We start from the raw sequence: 8109 nt of genomic DNA, 5'->3' as shown, positions 1-8109 counted from the left end.
TAAGCAACATTTTTACGTTCTCAAGGAAAAAAAATCCCTCAGCATTGTGAGGAGTGCTGTGTTCCACTTTATGAACCCTGAGGTAATGGCTCTGCTCAAGGGTGTGCAGGAGCCTGTTAGTGCCTGGGAAGACATTTGGTACCGATTGACTGGGAACTAAAGCATCGTTTTCCCTCTCATCCCAGCGTCAGGATAATATTCCATTGGAGCCCCTGGTTTGATTGATACATCTCAGCAGCAGGACACTTAGGCTTTTATGTCAGAAAATGAAAATGAAATATTTTCTGTCGCTGAGCACAACAGCCTGGCACGCAGTAGTTAAAATCCAATGAAGTTCCAATCAATCCTGTAGTTACTAAAATACCTAGAATGTTGCGTTTTTGTTCTTCCAGGAAAATGCCATAAAGTTAAAATGGTGACTAGTCAGTATTTGGTCTTTTAAGGCTCTAAAATTTCCCAGCCTGCCAAGCTGCTAAATATAGACAAGCAGTTGCATAAAAAGCAGCTTGGAATACACAATATCCAACTCACCCTTTCTGCAAACTAAAAACTCTGTATTTTACAAGCATATTTGACCTACTGATAGTGAGACAGATACATTTTGCCCCTTGCTCAACTAGGGCATCAAGTTCTAAAAAGCCCTTCCTAAAAATTCTAATAATCTAGAAAATATTTAACTTGAATAAATCCCCTCAGCATTGGGATAATCTTGGATTTTTTTTAAAGCAAAAAAAAAAAAAAGTAAAGGTTGTTTCAACTTTTTATATGAACTGCCTGTCTTGACAAGTTCTTAACTTCATTATATTGTGCCTCATTAGTACTTTAAAACCTGCTGAAGCTAAACTGCATCTTACTTGCCTATTAGTTCAACCTTAGGCCCATCAGCAGAGCATTACCCAATGTCTTGGGAACAATTAAGGCAATGCCTTCCCTACCAAACAGTTCCTAAGTGGACAAAACATATTTAACAGTAGAGTTTGTGGCACATGGAATGGAAATGCAATGAAAGCTACTGGGAATATGCATTAATCCTAATGCTGAACAAGTTCCTAATAACTCACTTGAAACTCCTGGGGATATAGTATCAAGTATGTACTCTCTAAATGCTACTAATGAAACATTTACAGTCTGCAGTGATAAAAGGGAAATAGAGGAGTCTGTGGCCAGTTAAAGGGCTTCTTGAACAACACCCAGAATGCAAACGTAAGATGTATGTGATTATTGATCTTTTCAGCAGAAAGACTTTATGAATAATATTCATACCATACCATTAGAAGCTAAAGTAGCCTGGGAATGAAGCATCAGCAGGAGAGCAATTGATGGATTTAGACAGGTCAGACAATGTCATTCTGAAAGCAGCTAATCAATATGGACAAATGTGTCAGAAAGGTGATTTGAAAAATGACTTTATAATAAGGGAAGGAAAAAAAGGCAGGTTCCTTAGGTCCCCAATTTTTCCTCCCTCAGAATTGCATTTTATTGAAACAAGGTTGTTAACTGTTTCACATTTCCACAAGCAGCAAAAAGAAAAAAAATTAAACTAAAAAACCCCCCAAGGACAAAGCTCCAGTTTCCCCCACTGACAAGAAGTGACTGGGCTGAGCCCTGGGGAGTTTTGCCCAGTGCAGCCACTGTGGTGTCCCTGCTGCCCAATTTTCAGCTGGGCCACACGTTATCCCACCTCCTGCTGAATCCTCTCTGAAGCTCCAAACTTACCTCCAGGATCTGGGCAGCATTTTGTTGGAAAGGGTTGTTCCAGCACTCCTGAGGAGGCACAACTTCCTGAGCTGGGTTCTTTTTGGTCCGATGGCTTTACCTTGCTGGCCTGGGGAGCTTTGTTCTCATTGCAGCGGTGCAAAGTGGTCAGAGAGATGGGCTTGGTTTCCAGTTGGACGTTTTCAGGAGCCAACTGCCAGCCTTTGGATATTGTTAAGCTTTTGTCTTCTAAATTAAGAAGTGCACATCCCACTGAAGTGTGATGTTCTTTGCTCCTGCAGTTCCCCATGGCCCATCAGCTGCCTGAACAGCACCTGCTTGTCAGGGCTTGTTTGATTCCAGACTCTGTTGGCCAAACTTCTGCACTGGCACCTCTTTTCTCCAAACCCCAAGGAACATCCAGTGATGTTCTCACTATGTTGAAGGCTCCAGGTTAATGCTGAGAAACTCTTTCTACTTCTGACAAAAACTTCCTCTGTGACTTATTGGACAAGTAGCCAAACCTGTCCTTTGCTACCATTTCCACCTCAGTAAAATAAGTAGAAATGTACTTCACCACTTGAGAAGTTCACAGTTACAAACTCCCCTGAGACATTCCAATGGAAGGAGTAAAAGAAAAGGTTTTAAGTACCTGGCGGATTGTTGTTATTCCTGCTTTTGTCAAAAACCTTCAATTTATTTAAATCTCAAAAAGTAGGAAAAGTAAGCCATTGAAAAGCAAGGGATGTGGAAGTTTGGCACCAGTTCCTTGTTCCTTTTAGGCCCTGCTGTGTCAGAAAGCACTGTTAACTGCTTCAGCCCCTCTCAAATTCTTCTCTATCATCCTTCCCTGTGTGACTCCCCTCCCTTTGATCCAGTAGTTAATTGTGTCAGCTGAGGGATGATGTTTTCTTCCCCAGAATGGCCTTTCTTTTTGAGGCCCATCTGTGCCATGTCACCTGAGCTGGAGTTTTGGTTTCAATATCCTGGAAGTATTGTACCGCATCCAAGATGACTCTCCCCATGTCCCTGGAAGAAGGAATACTGACTTGGGTATCATCAGTAACCTCTTGACAGAGTTTTTATTACCCTTTGCAAACATTCCCATGTCAGGACTGGGGATGAATGTGATGAGGATGAATGTGGTCCCTTCCATGCCTGCAGGAATGAGGGCTCTGGGGGAAGGTTGTCCACTGCCACCCTCTGGGCCTTCCAGGGAGGAATGAATGGAGCCATTGTAGCGCGGTGCCATCTGGAAGCAATCGAGGCAGGGAAAAGAATGAGGAACAATGCAGGCACATCCAGTATTCCCTGGCTTGTTTAGGTGCTGCGTCAAGAGATGGCAAATGCATTGCAGTGTGAAAAATAACCGGGGGCTGGGAAGTGCAGTCGGGATTATTCACTGAGCAGGACATTTCCACAGCTGCTGAGGAGGAGGAGGATTTTGCAGGTTGCAGTGGGGCTAAGTAAACAGAACTCAGCTAAGCCCTAATGTATGGGAATGCTGGTGCCACTGTGCTTAGAGGAGTGGAGATTTGCTCAAAGCTTTCCTTTTGCTGCTGGTTACAGGTTTATTAGATATGGACTTGTTTGCTCAGTGCTGAGTCTTGGTTTAAGGACTGAACAGATTTACCTGTGGTGAGGTGCAGCTCAGGCATGGCCTTGATGGCAGCCTGGAGAGCAGACCTTTAGCTCTGGAGCTAAACCTGGGACAGTCACAGAGCTCATAACCAGAACCTGATCCCTTCCCCTCCTCTTCTCTCCTTCCCCCCGTTACAGAGTTCTAGAGGTTTGGCATCAAGGTTCCTGTTTCTCCTGTTATTGTTGGTAATTATTTAAATAACACAAACTCCCCAGAACGTGCATTACGAGAACGTCAGTTGTTAGTTCTGTGATCAGGTTCAGAGGAAAAGCCTTCAGGAATATCAGTTTTTCCTTCCCTCCACAGTCCTGCCTCTTTGGCTGGGGTGCTCCCAGCAATTCCCACTGGTAGCAGTAGATATTGAATAGGGGGTTTTCTCTCCCCCTGACGCTGCTCCAGCAGCGCGAGGTCAGTGCTGCTTTCCCTCTGGTGTTCCCACCTCAGGAGAATAACAGTGTTGAACTGCAATCCCCAGTGTTTAGAGCCACCAAGTCCCCACTCCTGAAGCTCCTCTTTGCTCCTGAGAACAAAACCATATTCTCCACAGTGCAACGTGCCCGTGCTATTAACCCTGGCACCCACTGACCCCCCGGCCCCATCTGCCAAACCAGACCTGGAGTCTGTTTACAAATCCTCCTGATGCTCCCAGGAACGCTGGGGTGTAAAACAACAGTTTGCCTTGAATGCATTTTGATTTTTCAGAACAGTTTTATCTTGAAAGCAATCCTGTAAAGCCTTATCAAGCAAAGCCCTGGCTCCACTGTCGCCGTTTGCTGAATTAAACAGCGCCAAACATTTAACATTCTAAATGAATTAGGCTGGGAGATGTGAAGAAAGCTGAGCTTTAAGATGAAATGTAGGACAAACTCAAAAGGATGTTTTGCCTGTTTCATTCAGCATTAGTATCTTGCCCATAGGCCTTCCTTTGAAATAATCTGTGAACATGGTTCCCATATAATTAGCTGAGCAGTGAGTTAGGTGTTTAAAAATATTTTTTCAGGTGCTTTTTTGTATTCATGATAGCTTCTCAACACCAAAAATCAATCTCAATCAAAGCTGCTACCGAGTTTATCATAAATTATCATGAAAAGGTTTTCTACTGAGTAGATGGTTAATTACTATCTAATTTGAATAATTTTGCATATTAATGAGAAATGAATGAAAATCATTTTTAGATTTTTAACTTCAGCTGAGAAACCCATGGAGATAATGGCCCCCTTTTAAGATGCATGTGATCCTCTTACTAAAGGAGACTGAGAATTTTTTTTCATTTACCAACTTGTTTTAAATTGATTAATGGATTAGTGTTTTTGTCATTAATAAACTATATCCAAATGAAAGACAAGTTCATTATTTGACTGCGTGGCCTTATATCTGCTGCCAGGAAAGAAAAAAAGTGACTGACTGAAAACAGATTAAGGCTTTGCTTCGGGAGGATGGAGCCTGGCACAATCCTTTGTAAATGCCAGAACGCTGGAAAACGGGGAATTTACTCAGGGCTGGTTGGAGGAAGGGAGCAATTCCTGTGCTCTGCTATGTGACACATGGAAAGGTATCCCAAATTTGGGAAGGCATCCCAAAAATTGAAAGGTAACCCCAAACATGGAGAGGTATCCCAAACACAACCGCCTTTCTTCTCCTCAGCCCCCACAGCTGACTGTGAGTGGGTGACAGCTCTGCCCCTGGAAAATGGGGGTGCAGCCTTTGTGCTTCCAGTGGGAAGGACCAGAGGAGCCTCATTGGGAGCTCACTCAGAATTCCTCTGCCTTCAGGCTTCCTTGAGCACCAGTTTGCAGGGAAATTATCTGAATTACTGTTGCCTCACTGAATCAAACCAGTTCAGCATCTGCAGCAAGAGGCTTGAGACCCGAAATACAGATTGGCACAGCAATGGGACTGTAAGGCCATTGGAAGCTGGGACCTGTAAATGACATCTGGAAAACCTCCTGGATTTTCTACTGTCCTTTCCTGTGGCCTTTAGGAGGGGCCAGGCTCTTTGCAGAGTGCCTGGAACAAACAGCCCCGATTCACAGTTGTGTGGTTCTCTGCCTGCTGCAGCCACACGAACAGTAAATAAGGATAAAATACACCACTGTATGAAACCACACACTTGTTCAGGGATGTTAACATTGCATCTATCAGGATTTGGGTTTCTGGGATTCTTCCCTGCTGATTTTCAGCCATGCAGTGTTTATAATATGAGCAAAAGGAACTTGCAATGAAAGTGAAGGGTTGTGTGTTAAAAACGAGTATACAGTGTGCTCTTAGAATAAATAATTCATTGCCAGAAGATATCAGGGAAGTCTAAGGAGTGGCATTTATATAAATATAACAAGACTATCCAGATTTCTAATGGCAAATATTTAAAGACAGGAGGAAAAAATTTTGTAGGGAAATAAACCATCCTGCTTCAAAGCATATACCAGACATTACCTAACTGAGCTGGGGAGAAGGGCACGTGCTCATTGCAGGAGGTGTCTGACTGCTCCTCTGCCAGCAGCAACTGGGGAGAGAGAACCTTTGTCCAGAACAGAGTAGGAAATCTTAAGCACACCAAACCCGTGATCTGCCCAGTCATACATATTTTTGTTTAATTATTTTTCTTTACTTTGATAAATTGAAAGGAAAAATTACAGAATCACAGAGTCTTTGAGGTTGGAAAAGACCTCAAGGTCATCAAATCCTGATCACCACCTCATCAACTAGACCAGAGCACTGAGTGCCATGTCCAGTTGCATGTCCAGTGCCATGTCCAGTGCCATGTCTTGTTCTTGGACACAAGAATTTTATGCATTTATTGACAAGCATTCTATAATAATTCTGTAATCCTGGGGCTCTTTAGGGCTGTGATCCTTAGTCCTGATTGCAAGGCAAGTGGTGCTGTGTTTGGTGGGAATCTGAACTTTTCTGGGAAGAGGCTTCTTAAAATACAATGTTGTGATTGCTGAATCTGCACAAAATAAGAGGTTGGAATTCTCGAGGTGGAACAGGGTATTTAGCACACAGTTTCCATTCTGGATAATGATGAAAATACAGGTCAATCTGCTTAAAGGTTTGGAAGGTATAGATTAATGTGAAATGCACCCCAGACTGTAGGAAGGTGATAGACTATTTTGAAGTTCTGCCACTGAAGGATCTCATGAACCATTTTATTTTCAGGTTTTCTGGTTTCTTGCACTGTAGAGGAGACTCCACAGCTTGTACATTTTCTGGTGACTAAAGTATTTACCATCATCAGAAGCATCAGCAGAAGGTCAGACTGACTGCATGAGATTGTGTGAATGTTTTTGCAGCTTTCATTAGCAAAATTATTTTAATTAGTGAAGACCAAAGTAATTGAAGGAGAAGGTCATTTATTTGTTTGGGATCAACGCCTCCACCACCAGCCTGGTAGAATAGATATTTCCAGTTGTGAGGACTAATTGTGACCTGGTGTAAATCAAGAATAACTCCACTGAGGCAAAATAGAGCCCCTCCACCATGACACTTGAGTCCTAAACCCTGCTTTAGTGGTGAAGAGTGAAGCTGGGGGTCTATCTACATTTGATCCTTTCCAGAAGTACTTTGTCTTTCCAATAGTCTGTGGACTAATTAGACTTCCAGGATCATCTACAAAGGCATAGTAAACTTTTAAATACAAAATGTCGAGAGGTGTCTTTCCGTTATACCCAAGATATTGTAAGAATGTAGCAGGACACTGACCTTGCTCCAGGTGGAAGTTGCTCCCCCTGTGACCACGGGCTGACAAATCATCCTAAAAGTTGTAATAAGGTGGAAGGGTATTGCAGGTTCCTTCATGCTGCACCCGAAAGTAAATGTTTGCTCATCTACTTTTCAAATACCCAGTTCTTTTTCCAAGAAGACCACACATAGGGAAAGTGAGAGGAGTAAAGGCAGCCAAAAGTTAAGAGCTCTGCTGGCATTACATTTTCTTTAATTCTGTGATGTTTTCACCTCTCCACTTTGTACGTTGGTTCATGCACAGATTTCCAGTGCACCTTTTTCTGAACTCTTTTCCTGAATGGCCCAGCTCTGGCTCCAGAAGCAGTCAGAGGAAAGGGGATATTCCTAGAAGGCAGTGAGAACTGTAAGATCCAAATGCTTCAAACACCATTTGAAATGATCAAGGGCAGGGACCACTCCTGGAAATTACCACGCTCCAAGAAGCCAGGCATTTAAAATAAAAACACCACAAATAATTGCTGGGCTTGTTCTGTAGCATAGGAATGGCCAGACTGTGGCACAGCTCCAGTGCCACTTATGCTGAGGGTAAATTTATAGTAGTTGCAGTGAAGTCAATAGCATTTCTTTGGACTTCCAAAGGTTACTGAATGTCAAAATCTGCTTTCATGCTGGGAACAAAATAATTCTAAAGATATACCGAGAGCACGATCCTAATGTGCTTCAGCAGCCCTTGGCCTCTTTGTCATGTAGAAACCCAGGAAATTAAAGAAACTTGAGGTTTGTGTTCCTTTTGGAGCCCGGGTGATGCTCCCAAGGCCGTGTGAGGAAGCAGAGTGAGGCCCTGGCCTGGTTTTGGAGGCCTGGTGGATTGGCACGCCCTCGTCTGGAACGGGGAGCGTTCCCTTGCTCCGCTGGAACTGGGTGATCCTCATTTCCTTGGCTAGAACTGCCAACCTCAGGGCAGGCAAAGCCCTCCCTCTGCTCCCTGCTGTGCCCTGGAGTGCACAGGCTTGACATACTTTAAAATGATAAAAACTTCCTGAACTCCAGGCACGGCTCAGCCCAGGGCGAGCTGTTGAGGAGCCGTG

Source organism: Manacus candei, unplaced genomic scaffold (assembly GCF_025592945.1).
Source record: "Manacus candei isolate 608988 ecotype Guabito, Panama unplaced genomic scaffold, ASM2559294v1 h1tg000035l, whole genome shotgun sequence".
In the NCBI taxonomy this organism is placed as follows: Eukaryota; Metazoa; Chordata; class Aves; order Passeriformes; family Pipridae; genus Manacus; species Manacus candei.
Note: the sequence above shows the minus strand (reverse complement) of the source record.